Here is an 18,854-nt window from a genome sequence, read left to right on the forward strand (position 1 = left end):
GTGGTCGACTTCTGATCTTGCCTACAGTAGCAATCGTGTCCACCTTTAGTCCTCAGTGGGTGCCACCTACAGTAGTAATCGTGTCCACCTTTAGTCCTCAGTGGGCGCCACCTACTGTAGTAATCGTGTCCACCTTTAGTCCTCAATGCGTGCCACCTACTGTAGCAATCGTGTTCACCTTTAGTCCTCAATGGGCACCACCTACTGTAGTAATCGTGTCCACGTTTAGTCCTCAGTGGGCGCCACCTACTGTAGCAATCGTGTCCACCTTTAGTCCTCAGTGGGCGCCACCTACTGTAGCAATCGTGTCCACGTTTAGTCCTCAGTGGGCGCCACCTACTGTAGCAATCGTGTCCACGTTTAGTCCTCAGTGGGCGCCACCTACTGTAGCAATCGTGTCCACGTTTAGTCCTCAATGGCTGGTGCAGCCCCTGACTGCTGCTGCTCTGGAGTCCGCTCAGCCCGCAGACCCTCGGAGCCCGGACACTTATCAGCCATGCTGGGGCCTCTGAATGGCTCTGACGCTCTGTGGCCTGTGCACTCCTTTCTGCCTTAGCAAAAGGAAAGTCACTGGGGCCTTCCTAATACACATGGTTGTCTGGAGGGCTTTACAGATCCATCCCAACAGCTCTGTTTCTATGATCTTCATGGTCCTTTATCAAACATTTGGCCAAGACGGTGCTGGCCACCACTTATTATAGGCTGTGATTTTTTTCCAAACTTCCTGGAGCCAACCCACAGCTCGAACAGCTTCTGCCAGTACCTACTAGCCAGGCTGGCAACACTTTATATGAATAATATCTTTCCCCGCTTAGGCCATGATTTCCCATCAGGCCACTGAGGAATCTGACTCTAGATATTTCTGTAGTGGTTAAGAAGGAAGGGGGAGGCGTGTCTTGGGGATCACAAGTATTTCTGTGCCACACACCCCAACTGCTGCACAGTCTTCAAGGAAGAGAGATTGCAATGAAAAGAAGGAACGGACAAGTCCTGCAGACAGAAGTTCGGGGTTACAGGGGCCCAGTGTTCCAGCATGCACAGACTTTCCCCACCTCACAAAACCTTGCTTCCTGTCACGGTCCTGACACGAGCATAGGCTCATCAAGGCTTAAATGCAGGAATCTTGGACATTCTGTTTGTCTTAAAATGAGGTCTTGGTCTTGTAGTTCAACATGGTCTTCCTCTCTTTGGCTCTCAGAAATGAGAGTCTTTGGCAGTTTTCCAATTTTCTCCCCTTTATCTTGTTGGTATCTGGTTAGCCTCTCTTCAATCCATGAGTATCATGCAACTACAGTTAACTACTTGCATAGCTACTGAGTGATCATTTCTCTGTCTCTCAAATACCGGAAACCACAAGTCATGGCAGCCTATTCATTTATATCTCATCTAAATGCATCACTCAAGTAAATGCAATTCTGCCACATGGCAGGGATTATCAAGACTCTGCTTCCCACCAGAGAAAGGTCGTGTTACCTTCCGGCCTGTAAGTGATCTAACTCGAGAATCCCACCCTCAAAGGCTCTTGCAAGCACTACTGCTAGTGCCAGTCATCTTTGCTTGCATTTTCTAAGTGTGAGCCACTGTGAGGCATAAGCCAGTGGTGCTCATCCCTTCCCAATGCCATGCACAGGGGTATCTCCGGGACAGCTGGAAACCAGCTCCTATCAGAGGGTTTACCCCCTGGAAATTGGTGAACAACATAAATGAGAGCTTCATGTTGTTTCAGAGAGCAAGGGTAGACATTCACTTGACTCACTGTGGCTCAGTGGGTTAGGTTACCTTGTGGGACATTGGCACCCCATACTGGAGTGTCTGGGGTCGATCCCCACTCCCACTTCTGATCCAGCTTCCTGCTAATGTGCCTGGAGGCAGAAACAGATGATGGAACAAGTACTTGGGTTCTTGCTACCCATGTGGGAGACTTGGACAGAGTTCCTGGCTCCTGGCTTCAGGCTGGTCCAGCCTCAGCTATTATGGGCATGGGCATTGGGAATGCATCAGCAGACGGAAGACAGATCTCTCTCTCTCTCTCTCTCTCTCTCTCTCTCTCTCTCTCTCCAGCCCCCGTGTGTGTGTGTGTGTGTGTGTGTGCCTCTTCCTTTCAAATAAATAAACTTTAAATATATGAATACATAAAAACCAGAACTTCCTGCTACAGGACTGCTAAACTAAGAAGCAGTCTGTGGACCTACCCTCACAGAGTTTTTCTTTGAAGGACAATAACCCAGAGAGTTTCCGTCTTGAGCCTAATCTTATTTTTGTGTGTGAGCACCTTGGGGAGTGTCATGAGGTCTTCCTCAATGGTGCACTATGGTTGGTTAGCAGTGGCAGTGAAAGAGGGTGAGCCACTCCCTTCTCCAAGGCTGGGGCTTAGAAATCCAAACAGCCAGTGATTTAAATGCTGCCCAGGCTATCCTGCGACTAATGTAATTACAGTATCACAACAAGGCACGTGGACTTAAAACGCAGAAAATTACAGTATACCAGCATCCTCAGTGAAAAGCTCAATTTATTTCCGCATTTTAAAAGACATATATTTATTTATTTTTACTTATTTGAAAGCCAGAGAGACAGAGACAGAGACAGACAGAGAGACCTTCCGTTTACTATTTCACTGCTAAAATGCTCACAACAGCTGAGGCTGGGCCAGGCTGAATCTGGAGCCGGGAACTCAACATGGGCCTCTCATGTGGGTGGCATGGGCTCCAGTTCCCCCATGAGTGTGCACAGCAGGGAGCTAGAATCATATCTGGGCCCAGACGCAAACCCAGCAAGTCTGATATGCAATGTAGGAATTCAAGAAGCATCTGAGGCTGCACCAAATGGCCACCTCCTTATTCCCGCATTTTTAAAGACAGAACCCACAACTGGGGGGTTGGCTTACATTCAGAACACGCATCTGTCCTCCCATTCACTGTCTGCTCTCCAGCCCCCCATCTGCCACCTTGCCCAGGGTGAGTGTCTTTGGTGGACTCTCCAGCCCCCGTCTGCCACCTTGCCCACGCTGAGTGTCTTTGGTGGAATCTCCAGCCCCCCCACCCCTGCCACCTTGCCCACGCTGAGGGTCTTTGTGGAATCAGGGTTGTCCTTCCAGCTGAGCCACCGGAGGAAGGTGAGGAAGTTGGGCCCTCCATGCCGGAGCAGGAACTCCTCTGCGTGAGGAGGAGAGGCCAGAGGGGCCACCCCTTCACTTAGCCCCCGCCCCCCTCCCCACCCTTTCCCTCTGAGACTGAGGGGCCATCAGAGGTCGTGGTGCTGGCTGAGTGCCTTCCCTTGGTAGCACAGATTTCCACCATCAACTACAGAAAGGCCCATACTTAGGTTGCCAGTGCCTTGGGTGGAAGCCGTGTCACCTCCCAGCTACTTCTCAGCCAGTGCAACGGCCCGTGTGCCAGACCCCTCCACCTCGGGCTGACCCACGGGGTGCTGAGCGCCAGGCACGCTGGCGTGCACAGACAATTGAATGGCTTGGACAGTTGGAGACTTAGGAGGCAACAAAGACTTCAGCAAAAAATCCTCCTCTTCCTTCCACCTACAAATGCAGGCGTGGGCTGCTGCCTGCGTAGGGAGTTACCCACAAATCCTTGCCACCAGTAATTAGCACCTGATCCACAGCACGCAGCTCTCTCAGCAGTAAGGGAAAAGAAGAAAAGACCTTGCTGAAAATAAGAAAGATCTTTTCTCCCTGTTTTATTTTTAACCTGATGTGTTGCATAGTAGTGAATGTCACCAGATTGTCATTAATGTCACTTTCCCTCATGTTCCATATGTGATATGACATAGCATCTGACTAATGAAACCCGATGAACAATATGTCAACATAAAGAAGCACGCTGGGTCACAAATGCGCTCCGAGAGCATTAACTCGCGAGGAGATGTATATTGGACGTGTTTTCCATAGGAATAAAATTGAGTTGCATAGTTAACATGTTACATTTAGGTATACTACCTTGGAGACCAAAAGAACCAAAATACATCGGGGAATGACCTATAAAATGTGCATTATCAGCGTGCTGATGGCACAGTCAGATGAATACAAGCCCAGAAGAATCGCACAAGGAGGGAGCGCTTTCTCTGAAATGCAAACAATTGTGGAAATAAGCCAGGCCACGCGGAGGAGAAGCAGTAATGGCAAGAGAGCCCCCCGCGACTCCAGCACGAACACGCAGGAACGTTCCTGACAGATCCTTGCCCTCCCCGCACAGCCACCGCGGATCCTAGGCTACACAGCACGGCGTCTCCTGAGCAGACCCCTGGCCTTCAGGCCTGGCCGCCCTGGCCGGTCCTACTCTGGGTCCGCCACCCCGCCGGCTGTCTTGTCTCAGCTCCGGGGGCACTGAGCTCCTGAGCCATGAAGGCACTGATGCAGCCACCCCGACCCTCGACGGCACCTGCCACCGTCCCCACTGACTCGGGCACTTCCCTCAGGCTGGTCCCCCGGCCCTGAGCTGCTCCAGGTGGTGCTGACTCCTACCTGACGCAGAAGAACTTGTGTGCTGGCCTTAACCTGCAGGGCTGAGCATCTCTCTGCACTCCCAGAGCTGCCTGTGTTTCCCACCATCCTGGCTCACACCTCCTGGCCGCCAGGGCTGGTCCTTGCTGGGTGCCAGGGGCCCTGCTCACGCCCTTGGCTCGCTGTGGGCGGGGCTCCCTCACTTCCTGCGCCGCACAAGTCATTGAAGGCAGAGTCAGAGCGTGAGCTGTCCCCTTCCGGTGTGTCGCCCTCCGCTTTCAGACCCCACTAGGGATGCGGCTGTTTCAAACGACCTGGCAATGGGAGTGACGACTCGCAGTGAGGAAGAAGGTGGCAGCGCAGCCACGTCTGGTGCCAGCTCAGTTAGGAGGGACTCCGTGGGGCACCAGGATTCCCACATGGCCAACACAGCGCTCCTCAGGACACCAAGTCCACTCCACGGGGACAGTCCCAGCACAGGCAGGAGGCTGCAAGGGGCGGATGGCCGAGTGCTCCAAGGAGGAGGGCTTTGTCAACTTGTACTTTATGCAGATAATGAAAGGATGCGTTAAGAATAAGTGAAGTCGCCAGCGCCGCGGCTCACTAGGCTAATCCTCCGCCTAGCGGCGCCAGCACACCGGGTTCTAGTCCCGGTCGGGGCGCCGGATTCTGTCCCGGTTGCCCCTCTTCCAGGCCAGCTCTCTGCTGTGGCCAGGGAGTGCAGTGGAGGATGGCCCAGGTGCTTGGGCCCTGCACCCCATGGGAGACCAGGAGAAGCACCTGTCTCCTGGCTCCTGCCATCGGATCAGCGCGGTGCGCGGGCCGCAGCACGCCGGCCGTGGCGGCCATTGGAGGGTGAACCAACGGCAAAGGAAGACCTTTCTCTCTGTCTTTCTCTCTCACTGTCCACTCTGCCTGTCAAAAAATAAAAAAAAATTTAAAAAAAAAAAAGAATAAGTGAAGTCGCTTGGCGGGATCAGGGCCGTGTGTGTACTTCTGCAGCTGAGACGCCATCGCTACATGCAACCAACTCGGACACCGTGAGGGGAGGCCTGCGCTTCCTCTCCCCAGAAGTCACCGGGAGGGCCCTGGGCCATGGTAGCCGAGATGAAGGGAGCTGTTCCCACCCCCACCAGTGCCCTGTTACTGTCCTGCTGCAGCCACACCTTCCCTGGATCACAGCTTCCCTCTGTGGGTGCCCTGGGAGCACCTGCAGACACCACAGCCCCTCCCCGTGGGTGCAGTCCCAACAAAACCCTCCCCCCTCTGCAGCCCAGCCCAGCCCTCCCCCCGCATTGGTTCCTGCCTTCCTCTACCTGATGTTTCTCCCCCAGAATCCGCGTGTTGCGGTAAGGGGAGCAACATTTTAAAGTCCTTCGGAGGGAAGAATCAGCTCCCACTTAAGGTCCGCTAGCGCGAACGCAGGGCAGTTCCTGGTGCTGTCCTTGGACAATTTCCTGGTAGTGGCAACTGAAGATACTACTGCTGAAGACGAACCAATGACTAACAAGGGATGGGAGGCATTCACAGTGTTTAGAAATAGAATGCACTTTTTAAATTAATTCATTAACAAATGAATACATGGAGAAATCTAAGAATTCCATATGGCTCTAAACAAAGATAAGCTGTTTCTAAACCCATCCAAAAGTATCATATGTTTCATCACCAATATACAATATACACACGGATATATGAGAGACAGAGAAAGAGGCAGAGAGATTGGGAATCGGCCGTGCTGTTAGTCACGTGATCTGCCCCTCAGCTTGATTCAGATGAAATTAGAAGACGCAACTGACTGTTCTGCGATGGCTGCCACGGGGTAGGTCCTTCCTGCGTGTTACAGCAGCTCCGGGCGTTCTTCTCCCCTTCCTGCGCTCTGAGCCATGCAGCCACAGAGCCGGGTCGTGGGCACCGGGGTGTGAGTCCAGTTTTGCACGATTCCATGCGTTTGGGCTCTCCGACGTGGTACTAGGACCCCCCCGTGATGAGTAATAAGAGCTGGAACGAAGTCTTGTGCGTACCATTCTTTGCTGTGAGCATGGGAAGTCCGTATTTTTCTAAAATGAAGGGAACCCGGCGTTTGCTCACAAATCCCCTCGAGCACATTGTCTGAGGGATACCCGCCCTTGCTCCTCCGTCCCTGCCAAGCCCGGGCGCTGCACTCGGTTCGGGAGGAGACATCCAGCAGTGACTCACGCCATCTGCCCTCCTGTCCCACGTGCAGCTTACCCCGCAGCTACCCCTGTGCTCACTGGCATCGCGGGGCGGTTACTATGCAATTATTGGGAAATAATGCGAGGTATTTTGCAGTGAGTCCGCCAATAACCCACGCCACTAGTACACCTACCATTTTTCCCTGCAATTAAGATATCGTTGACTTCTTTACACTTGTTTAAACAAAAAATAGGAAACCATATTTTTCGATGCTATTTCGTTTAACCAGAGCCCAGCAAACGTGCACGATCAGATACCTGAGTTTTTGTGAATGATTTGCCATCCCCAGAAGGAAACGCTAGAATTTCTGTCAAATCGTCATAATGGATACTTTGTTGTTCCAGCTCGCACAGAAACAGATGTATTTACCATGCCGGCAGCTGCAGGCCCCCTGTTAGAAGCCAGATCTGTGCTTCCTGTTGTATCTGCATGCCCTTGGTGAGCGCCTCGCTCTCACTCCCGAAGCAGACGTGATAAAATAAAGGGAAGGAAGGCTGCGTCCAAACAGCCAGGAAACTGGAGCACACGTTTTTATGTGGGAATAAAAGTGAAACACTGAAAGATGACGGCAACTCAGGAGCAGGAAGAATTCCAGTGTTCTGGTGTAAAACGCTCACTTCACGCCACGTAGAAATTGGGCAGTTCATGACTGAACACCCTCTCGCCCTCGCTGAGGGAAGACGCCGGCTTCCCCCGCGTCACGTGGGACGCAGCAGGTGCGGGGTCTCAGCCACGCACCAGCAGGCTCAGACACGGGGCAGGATGGCCTCCCCACAGCCCTGCGGCAGGGAGCTCTGCACTTCTCCCTAGCATTTTTCCACGGGGCGGGGACAGCTTCCTCTCTCAGGCGTCCCTCTAATTCACGGTAACGGGATCCGGAGCTGGGCGCACGGCGAGTCTTCCAGCCCCCTCTTCGCCAGCGGTGGCCATCCGCATAGGTGCTGCCCAAGGGGAGCCGGGCAAGCTCCGTGGGCAGCCTCTGAGTTCTCCCTCCCGGTCCCAGAACGCAGACATGGTGCCAAGGCTCGGGGTCCCGTGTGGACCAGGGCCGCTCTCGAGGCCGTGGAGCTGCAAGACGGAGCCTGCTCCCAAGGCTTCAGTTGTTGGAGCGGCCATATCAACAAGGGATCTCACGTGAGGGAAACGTGCTGTCTTGCTTAAAGCCCACCACTGTTTGGGGCCTCTGCCCCGAAGACACATTATCATATCCTTGCCTAAAAAAAAAAATCAAAAATCAGGAGAATTCTTTTTTTTTTTTTTTTTTTAACAGGCAGTTGGTTCACCCCTCAATGGCCACTGCAGCCGGCGCACTGCGCTGATCCAAAGGCAGGAGCCAGGTGCTTCTCCTGGTCTCCCATGGGGTGCAGGGCCCAAGCACTTGGGCCATCCTCCACTGCACTCCCGGGCCACAGCAGAGAGCTGGCCTGGAAGAGGGGCAACCGGGACAGAATCTGGCGCCCCAACCGGGACTAGAACCCGGGGTGCCGGCGGCGCAAGGTGGAGGATTAGCCTAGTGAGCCGCGACACTGATCTAGGAGAATTCTTGATTAAGACCCTTGATGGAATGAAAAAGACCATTGCTGTTTTTAGTATTTTTTTAAAAAAATTGATTTGAGAGGCAGAGGGAGGACAGAGAGAGAGAGAGAGAGAAACAGATAGAGTGCTCCCATCTGCTGGTTCACTCCCCACATGTCCCTGCCAAGCAGGGTTGGACAGGGGCTGGAGCCAGGAACCGGAAGTGCAACCGAAGTCTCCCTATGGGCGGCAGGAACCCAGTCCCTCGAGCTGTCAGCACTGCTCCCGGGATCTGCATCAGCAGGAGGCTGAGCCAGGAGCGGGGTCGGGTGTCAAACCCAGCCCTAGGATAGGACGCAGGACGTGCGCATCCTAACTCCTCTCAACTGCTGGGTCAGACACTTCATCAATCACTGTTTCACTTTCTCCTTTCTTCGTGTGTCTAACTCTCCCATGGATCTTGAGAAACAAAAGTGCAAAATTTCTGCGGAAGCAATTTCCCACTATTTAAGAATGTTTATGTAAGCATGTTATTTTACCTCTCTAGATGAAAACTTGTTAAAAATGAGTAAAGCTGCAAAAATTTGTGCCATGGTCCCCAGTGGGTGAATTAGGCAGACACATCTCCATTTCCTTCTACTGATAAATTCTGTGGCCTTTTGGATGCCTGATACGTTTAATTGTTTCACTGGTAGATTGATCAGGCGGCTTTAGCTAATGGCTGAAGTATGAGACAGTACACGTGTGCTCATTCACGCTGGTAACTGATCAGCTAACGAGAACGTCTTCTGAATCAAAGGTTTGGGTGGAGGAGTTGTACCCACTTTAAAGGGATGGAGGCACGGATCTCCCTGACACTCAGGCCAGCTGAATGCTGCGTCTCTGAGTGGCAGTGCACAGGGTGGCACCTTGTGTCACTTGTCTGACATCTGCCTCGGAGATTCTACAGAACCCCAGGTGGGTTAGCTCTTGTACCTTGACCTTCAGCTGCCATTGGAAGTGGTGGAGTCTAAGGGAACATGGAGTCCTACGGCTCACTTGGCTGAGATATTCCAAAACACCTGTGGCAGTGACCTCACCTCGGCTGGCAGGACTTCAGAAAAGCGACACAACAACAATAGGGCTTCAGAACCTGACGGAGGAATCATTTCCAAGTTTGCCGCACATCCCCTAAGTCAATTACTTGGCATCTTTTCCACCTAACTTTTCAGTGGTGACGTGCGGTCCACACACATGGAGAATCAAAGGAGACAACCGAATTTATTTTTGTTTATGGAGCTGAGCCAGAGTCTAACCGACTCCAGCGATGGCGCTCACTTCCCCGGGAGCCTATCCTCTAGTCGATAGATCCTGCTCCCAGGAAATCTCTCTCATAATTCGCATAAATTGCCCCTCGCTGCATCCCATCCCATTATTCCTAGTTAGATGTCTTCGACTCCCTCACAGCACAAATTCTCTTCCCATAGGCCTGCCTTGGCCAGACAGGAGGGTTGATGAAGAGAAGAGAAAATGAGGGGGTTGATTAGGAGAATGGAGCAGACTCTGCCAAAGCTGTCCTGGCAATTTATAAAATTCTCCAATTTTGGCTGAGTCTATGGCTACCAACCTATTCTTCTTCCCTATTTGCTGCCTACCACCCAATCTTAAGAATAGTTGACACTACCCATTGAGGTCTACAAAGACAGCTGGATATTACATTTGTGATCTTGCTGAAGTACATGTGTACCAACGGCATATAACACCCACATTCATGAGTTGCCTCTTGGGCCCCCAACCTGGGAGGAATGGAAGTGGTCCCACAATAACAAGGCAAGACTGCAGCTACCACTGGTGAGTGCAAGGGAGCCTGGGAAACCCCAGCCAAGGAGTCTTCTCAGAAGTGTGTCTGACTTGGACATGAGACCGTCAGGGCAGTCTCTCTGTCTGCACAGACTTAGGTATAGCTTGGGAGCAGCCGGCTGTCATGGCTTCTGTTAAGATGACCAGAGAAGTGAAGAAGGCCCCTGTATAAAAACAAGGGACAGAGAGCTGGACAGGGACAAGAGGCCAAGTTCCAGCTTCCATTTGCTCTGGAGGCCTGATAGCATCCCATGGTTTGGTTTGTTGAGGAATATCAGAATTCTTAGAATACATGCCATTTGATGGGCCAGCACTGTGGCTCACTAGGCTAATCCTCCGCCTTGCGGCGCCGGCACACCGGGTTCTAGTCCCGGTTGGGGCGCCGGATTCTGTCCCGGTTGCCCCTCTTCCAGGCCAGCTCTCTGCTGTGGCCAGGGAGTGCAGTGGAGGATGGCCCAAGTACTTGGGCCCTGCACCCTATGGGAGACCAGGAGAAGCACCTGGCTCCTGCCTTCGGATCAGCGCGGTCCGCCGGCCACAGCACGCCGGCCGCGGCGGCCATTGGAGGGTAAACCAACGGCAAAAGGAAGACCTTTCTCTCTCTCTCTCTCTCTCTCTCTCTCTCTCACTGACCACTCTGCCTGTCAAATAAAAAAAAAAAAAGAATGCATGCCATTTGAACTCTGTGGTAGCACAGAGAGTACTGATTCAGTTTACAGATGGAGAAACTGCTCAGCTAGTGAAGACATGAGATTTAAATCCAAGACTTTTTGATGTGAAGCAGTTTTCTGTTGCAGTATATTTAGTGTGCTCATGATATGATAGTCTGTATTCTAACCAAAGCTGTGAATGGAGTGAGACAGGGCTAGGCCATCAGTACCAAACCCTTACAGCAGGATAGAGAAGTCCCCTTCAGTGTACATGTGGCCTAGATGACTCCAGGCAGCTCACAGGGACCGTGAGGGTGCCCTTGACCCACCGCTTCCGGTGTGTGCGGTTTGCAGTTCACCAATCGCGGGACTGCTGTCGGCACTCTCAGGCAGTCCCTTACGCGGTTTCCAAGAAAGCTCTTTTTTGTTCTTGGCTGTGCTTTGACTGGATTTGTATTTTATGATACAAAACACAGCCAGTAAGCAGCCAAGGTATCCAGACCACACAAGAAACGCCAAAGGGCCCCCGGCTTTGCGTGGGTGAAGAGAGAAACGCCCGGCCACGGCGAGCGGTGCCTGAGGTTGTAGGAGAGGACAGAGGAAGAGAACGCCGTCTGTCTGCCCCTGCCCGCTGACTTAGTTTCCCCCCAGATTTCCCTCCCAGCCCATTTCTTTGCAGTGCTACATTTACAATGCACACAGCACTTCAGCCAAATAGATTTCTCTGTAGTCTCACTTTGTAACCAGATGAGACACTTAGAAAAGGCATTTTATCCAAAGCTGTCTTGAAAGGAAACCAGCTTCTTCCCACTGGCAAGTAAACTCTCTGGCTGCAAGCCAGTTCACCACGCTGTTCTGTAGGCATCCGTTCTCAGTCCCCCTTCCTGCCTTGAGAGAGACCCGGTGCTGTTCCTACAGGCCCAAGTCTATTAAACAGCAAAACCCAGTCTGCAAACTCCCTCCCAACTACACGCGTGAAGCCTGCAGACGTTAGTCTTAGGAAAGCGCTGATTATGGAAAATTATGAATTAACACGTCAGGCACTGAGGTCTGAAACCTTATAACTGTGTTTACTGTGTAAAAGCCCCAAATGAATTGGAAACTACACGAGGAAAAACAGCAAAATCAGGGATTCGGTGACTGCTCGGGTTGCCAGCATCCGCCTTCTGCCTACTGCCTCTGCCAGCTCCCCCAGTCATGGTGCACACACGGACACACACATGCACCTGCACAAAGCCGAGAATAGGCGCAGGAAGTAGAGATGATCTAAGTGATAGCTGGCCCTTCCTCTGGGCTGGGCTTCTTAACTGATCGCCTCCCACACTTGCACAAATTACCCCTTTCTCATTCTTCCTCCGAGTATTAACAAGGCTCCTAAATGAGCCTGGCACTGGAAGGCACTGGGGGAAGAGGCACCTGCCTCTGAGCCCAGTGCCTACGGCACTGCTCCGTGCGTGCAGCCCCCACCAGCTAGTCTGAAATGCACGTTCGCAGGCCGGCCCCGGACCTCCTGGGTCAGAATGTTTGGCAGTGGAGCTGAGGACGCGTATTTTCAGAAACCCGCCAGCTGATTCTTAAGCAAGCCGAGCTTGATAAGGATTGGGACTGGGAGGCCAACGTCTTAATAACATTGCTCAAGTCATTTTGGAAAATGGAGTGAATGTGAGGGAGATGCAGTCATTTCTAACAATTGGTTTTAGCCTCTCTAGATTCCAAAGGCTTAGCTGCCTCTGCAGGGGAGTTCAGCTATGGTTCAGGAGTTTCCTGAAATTAGATCAACACTGGGTCCTGGGCAATATGAAAGAAAATGCCTTTTTTTTTAATACTGTAGTAATATCGGCGACACATCTCTGCTAAAGATATGTGTTGCGCCCATTAAATTACATTTCCACGAGGAAGGACCCAGAAAAGCAAAAGTTTTCGTCAACCTCTGATCACATTACAGTTATTCTTTAAAAGGAAAAAACCCGATTAGCTGCCGAGCACACAGTCAATCGCAGAACAGATGGTTTTATTTGAAGAGAGCTGCTGGTCAATGTGGAAGAAAACGAGGCCCCTCATTTTCCGCCCTGGCGATGGATCGATAGGAAGTTGGCAGGTCTGTGTCCCAGGTGCAGCCGTGTTTCCAGGTGGGAGAGGCAAGCGGGAGCCCAGGGCCCTTCATGGAAGACCATCTTGCAAGAAGGAGAGGCCAGGGGTGGTGGCTTCTCTTTTACACAGCTGTTCTGGAAGTCGCTCTCAGGGGTTCACCCATCCATCTGCCTGGTGGTTTCCAGGTCCCGAGGAGACACGGGGAGGCGAAGTACGAATTAATTATGCACTCCCCATCCTGCACGGAGCATCTGCTCTGTGGGCCCGGTGCTTGCCTGCACCATTAAACAAGGCTCTCCTGGAAAGAAACCCGAGGCCCGTCTTTCCTTTCTCCAATAACCCAGCGCTCTCCTCGGGTTACAGGTGAGGAGCTGCGTCTCACCAAGGTTAGCTGGCGCCGGAGAGCAAACGCAGGAAGTGGAGAGCGGGTGGTCAGGCCCACAGCTGCTCTGGGTCCCTCCTGTCCCCTTGGGAGCCCTGCACAGCATTGCCCCACAGGGGACGCCAGTGCTGTCCTCCACTCAGCAGCTGACAACACAGTGAGGGATCTGGTACGGTGTGGGGGACACACTGAGATCCGGAGGCTGCTTTTTATTGACGGCAGCACTGCATCGCCGCCGTGAGCGCTGAGCTGGTGAACGCTGGAGGAAGTTCAGGGCCCAGTTCCTGTGCGCCCTGAGCGCTGCTCCTCTCCCGGCGGAAGTACAGGATCAAAGTCACAGGAGCACTGAGCACGGCTCCCAGAGAAGCGACAGGATCAAGCCCCCCACCCCCGACCCGAGCTGCTGGCCACAGCCGCTCAGCAACTGGTGGGCACCTTTGCTTTACGCTGATTCTGCTTAGAGACACCCGATTAAACACATACGTTGGTTCACTGGCATTGGCCTCATCGTCACCCGCGCTTTAACTCCTGTCTGAGCCTGAACAAAGTCTTTCCATATCATCTATATTTTCGGAGTGCACCCCAGTCTTCCTGCCCCTGGGAGCACTAAGCACTGGCACACTGTCCAGATACCGCCAACAGACAGCACAGGTGTGTGAAGAACCGGACCTGACACAGACCCCAAAGAGGACCTTTGTTCACAGCGTGAGTTGAAACAGGAAGCCAGGGTACCGCCCTGCCCGACCTGGGCGGGACAGGAAGCCAGGGTACCGCCCTGCCCGACCTGGGCGGGACAGGAAGCCAGGGTACCGCCCTGCCTGACCTGGGTGGGACCTGCGTGCTGGCCCTCTGTGCAGACATCTCCAGAAGACGGGACAGCACTACAAGTGTTGGTTTTGAGCTTACAAGTGAATTTCATCAAATAGGGCAACTGTTTGTGGATACAAATCCACAGACAGCAAGGATCGACTGGCCCAGATGTGTTGTTCCACCTGTCTCCCACCCCACTGGCGCCTCTGCGAGCTGCCAAGTCAGCCTCCCTTTCCCAGACTGTGCCCAGCAATGGACGGGCCCAGCCAGCCCGCTGGCAGCCTCCAGGCAGCACAGCACACACAGCCCCTGACGCTCTGGACTGCCGGCTGGCGTCCTGGGACCCTCTTCCGCCCCCAACCCTCTGACTCTGCGTGGAGTCTCCGGGGTTTCTTTCTGGTGGTGTGCTCCCTGCACGGTGACACGCGCACCTCCAGCTGCTGTCCGCTGGGAAGGCCACACTCCACCCACGTCGCTGTCCACAGGGGAGCCTGTGCTCTTCAGTGGGTGTCTTCTCAGAGGCCCCCCTGCAAGCTGCCTTCCCATGATGCCCTCGTGGTGTCCTATACCACCAGAGCTGCCATCCGTGTTCTGTTTATTCCTTTGTTGCCCTCATCCTCTGTGGGAGGCAGGATTCCTAGCTGGCCCCTAAGACCCCTGCCTCCTACTGTGCACAACCCAGGGGGGTGGACAAGACTGGGTTGTGTTACGTGACAGAGGCCTTGGGGCAGCCACTCCTGTGAGTATATTTCATTATAGGAGTATAAAGCCCAGTCTGAGCAGGCTGGAAAGAGGTCCTTCTGCAAGCTTCGGAGAAATGAGCTGTCACCTAAGAGAGCCACGTGGCTCTGACCCCGAGCTGCTGAGGAGCTGGGCAGGCCTCTGGTCGGCAGTCAGTGGAAGAGGGCGGCCTCCGAGGTCTGACAACGAGCTCAGAAGACAGCCCTGAGCTCAGAGGAGAATGCAGCCTGGACCACACCTGCACCTGGCTTGTGAGCTGCTGGGCAGAGAACACAGGGAGCGGGTGCCCAGCCGCCTGGCATCCCAGTGCACGGGCCCTGGCCTCAGGAACTGCAGGTGGTAAGCGGCTTCTGCGAGCTTGTTAGCAGTGACATATGCAATGTCCATGGAGACAGGGGATCCGTGCTGTGTGCTACTTTATTCTCAGAACCAACAGAAGACCTGGAGGGTATCACGTGGGCCTCCTGGCCCCTTGGAGACCTGCAAATTGTGGCCCAGTTGCCTATACTGGGAGTCAAGAGTCCAACCAGGGACTGTCACAAGCCCCCTCCCCCTTCTGACTCCCCCTGGCTACTGGTCCTCCAGCACCCCAGTTCTTCCCCCAAGCAGTCTGGGTGTGAACCCTGCCCCTCGGTGCGCATCCTCACAGAACCAAGTGCAGATGTGGACACCTGGGAGGGGTCATTTCCCACGGCCACGGCCTTGACCTGAGAGGTGCCACCTTCCCCCCGTAGCCAGAACCGCTCTGCCACCATCAGGGTCCCCGACCCTAAGCAGGGAGCTCTTTCCAAACCAACTCTGTGCCCTTCTTGGGAACCTTATGAGGACAGCTGTGAACACAGTGACATTTTCCACCTCATTTCACCTGTGCGATAAATCCCAGCTCAGATCTCTCCACCGAGTCTCGGAGGCACTTATCCATCTGCCTGCTGGTTCCCTGCAGGCGGGAGTCTCACAGGCACCGCAAGTCAACATGCCCGCAATTCGAACCAAAACCTTTCGCCCCTATGCCTTCTTCCCCAGGCTTCCCCGTCTCACTGCGTGGCACTTCCGCCTGGAAATCACAGCTGAGACCTCGCCCGCCAAGCCCCAGCCGTCAGCCATCCGAGAAGTGAGTCCTATTCTCCTCCCCTGGGAAGAGGCCATGCGCTATCCACACGGCTCAGCCTCAGCAGCAATGGCCAGGCCACTGGCCCATCGCAGGAAACATCACCCAGACGCCCCTCTGCCTCCTCACCCCAACTTCCATTTCCCATGTGCAGCCCAGCCTGCTCATCCAGCCATACCTCTCCATGGGTTCCCAGTGCTCGCACCGCACTGGGCCTACCAGGCTCACTCAGCCTCCCAACCCCCTACTGCTGTCTGCCCCAAGTGCCCAGGGGACACTGCTTCATCTCTGCCCCCCCCCCATTCTGTTCTCAGTTCTTCAAAAATGTCCTGGTCTCTTCCCCCACCCCTTGGCCTGCACACTCATGCGTGTTTCTGCTTGGAAGGGTCCTCTCTCCTCTTTCACACCTGCCTGTTTTCATCTCGTCTCCCAGGCCTCATCTATGTCACTTCCCAGGTTCAGGTGCCCTCTAATTTGCTTTCATGTCGTGCCAGAACGTCCATCTTCCTGCAACGTTATTGGTCATGCACTGCCCTTCTCCCTGCCAGATAGTACAGTGCATATGAGCAACACCTGTCTCCCTAGGGACTGCTCGGTCTGTAAGGCAACCACCATATCCCCGTTGGAACGTACAGTCCAGTTCACAAGGGTAGAAGCTGCACTGTCTTTGTTGTTGTAGCCCAGTGATTGGAAGAGCAAGGGCCACAGACGGTGCTCAATAATTGCATGTATGAATGCATGACCAGAAAACAGGGAAGCCAGCCTCCTGGAGCTCACTCTCTCGTTGCAAAGTTAACAGCAGGGATGCCTGACTGAGAAGTGACCATGACCTGGCAAGGCCAGCTGAAAGCAGCTGCTACAAGCTCGCCCCTGATTGGCTGAGGTGTGAGTTAGGAGGAGCCACAAGCTCGCTCCTGATTGGTTGAGGTGTGAGTTAGGAGGAGCCACAAGCTCGCTCCTGATTGGCTGAGGTGTGAGTTAGGAGGAGCCACAAGCTCACTCCTGATTGGCTGAGGTGTGAGTTAGGAGGAGCCACAAGCTCGCCCCTGATTGGCTGAGGTGTGAGTTAGGAGGAGCCACAAGCTCGCCCCTGATTGGCTGAGGTGTGAGTTAGGAGGAGCCACAAGCTCACTCCTGATTGGTTGAGGTGTGAGTTAGGAGGAGCCACAAGCTCGCTCCTGATTGGCTGAGGTGTGAGTTAGGAGAAGCCACAAGTTCCAAGAAGCAAGAGGCGTCTGTGGGCGGGGACATTGTACCGCGAAGGTGAGACCTGGGCTGGTTCTTGGTCAATACAGGGAACTTGATCAGAAAAAGAGCATGAGAAGTTTCTCCAGAAGAGGAAAGGGCCCAAGGCTGTGGAAGGCAGTGAGGATGCCCTCGGGGTGGAAAGGTAGGGGCCTTGCAGAAACGCAGGCAGTCACGTGAACAAACAGAGAGGTGAGGCAGCTCCGGGCCCGGGGTGGGGGGGCTCTTCCCGTCACAACATTTGGAGGATCTGGGGAGGAAACGGTTTCCCAAGCCTGGTCCAGGATGGCCTCTGGAGGAAGGGCCCGCACAAAGAAAGCTGGCCACACTGAGCTGCAGCCCTGGGCCAGGGTCCCAGCAAGAAGGAGGCGGAGATGAACAGATCCACCCATCAGCACTCACACCCGCCCACTTCCACATCTCCCCCAGGAGCTAGGATAGAAAGCCCAAGGGACACAGGCTGCTGGGGAGGTGGCGCACAGTGCACTGATGGGGACAGTGGGAGGACTGGGAGAAGTGGGGTACAGATAGGAAAGGCGCTAGTCTCTTACGGGGCAGGGGTAAGTATGAGTAGACGCAGCTCAGAGCCTCTCCTATAGTCAGTACTGGTAGAGCTTGGATTCAACTTGGCAGCAGAGCCTGCACTGCCAACCGCTGGGCAGAGCCAGCCCAAGGCTCCATGCATGCGGGAGAAGGCAGTGAGAGGAGCCCCCCACCCTGTTGTTGCCCAGGCGGCTGCTCCTCTTTGCGTCTTGCCCCCATCAGCTTTGCTGGAGCCATCGTAACTGGTGTTTCTCTGTCAGGTATCCCAGCTTCTTCCTTTACATCTGCCTTAAATTTCCCCTACTTAGGCAAACTGGGAAGTATTCAAGGCCCATGTTCTATTCAAGCCGAGAGCCAGTTAAGAAAACTGACTAAGGGGTTGGCGCTGTGGCATAGCGGGTTAAGCTGCTGCCTACGGTGCTCTTGTCCCATACGGGTGCCAGTTCACGTCCCTCTGCTCCACGTCCAATCCAGCTCCCTGCTAGCACACCTGGGAAAGCAGCAGAGGCTATTCCTGCACCCGTGGGGGAGACCTGGGTTAGGCTCCTGGTTCCTGGCTCAGTCTGACCCAGCCCTGCCCACTGGGCCATCTGTGGAGTGAATCAGCGGATGTAAGACTCTCCCTATATATCTGCCTCTGTCTCTTCCTCTCTCTGTAACTCTGCCTTTCAATAACAATTTTAAAAAAGAGAAAAATAACTATCAAAAAATTGTAGGGATTAGATGAAATGCCCTTCAAATAAATGCATGTGTTTTTCTAATATCTGGAGACCATTCTAGAAGCAAAACACAACAGGTCCTCTAACTCTAGAGTGATGATGAGTGGGTCAATGTTGGGAGAAAAGACTTTTTGTATTAAACTATTGACTGCCAGGAATATTTATTGACATTTCCAGGAAAAGCATGTTATCGCTTGGAGATCAATAAGAGAATAATTCCATGACCAAAAACTCTCTCTAATCTCCCTATATCAGATGTCATGAAGTCCACATGAGATTCATCATAGAGCTATTTCTCATTTTCAGATAGCAACAGTGCACACACAAGAGCCAGAATATTTATTTATTTAAAATGTGTTTATTTATTTGGAAGGCAGAGCTATAGAAAGAGAGAGGGAGAGACACAGAGAGAGATCTTCCCTCTGCTGGTTCACTTCCCAAATGGCTGCAATGGCCAGGACTGGGGCAGGCCGAAGCCAGAAGCCTGGAGTTCTACGCGGGTCGCCCACGTGAGTGCAGGGGCCCAAGCGATTGAGCCATCTTC

Source organism: Oryctolagus cuniculus, chromosome 10 (genome assembly GCF_964237555.1).
Source record: "Oryctolagus cuniculus chromosome 10, mOryCun1.1, whole genome shotgun sequence".
NCBI lineage: Eukaryota > Metazoa > Chordata > Mammalia > Lagomorpha > Leporidae > Oryctolagus > Oryctolagus cuniculus.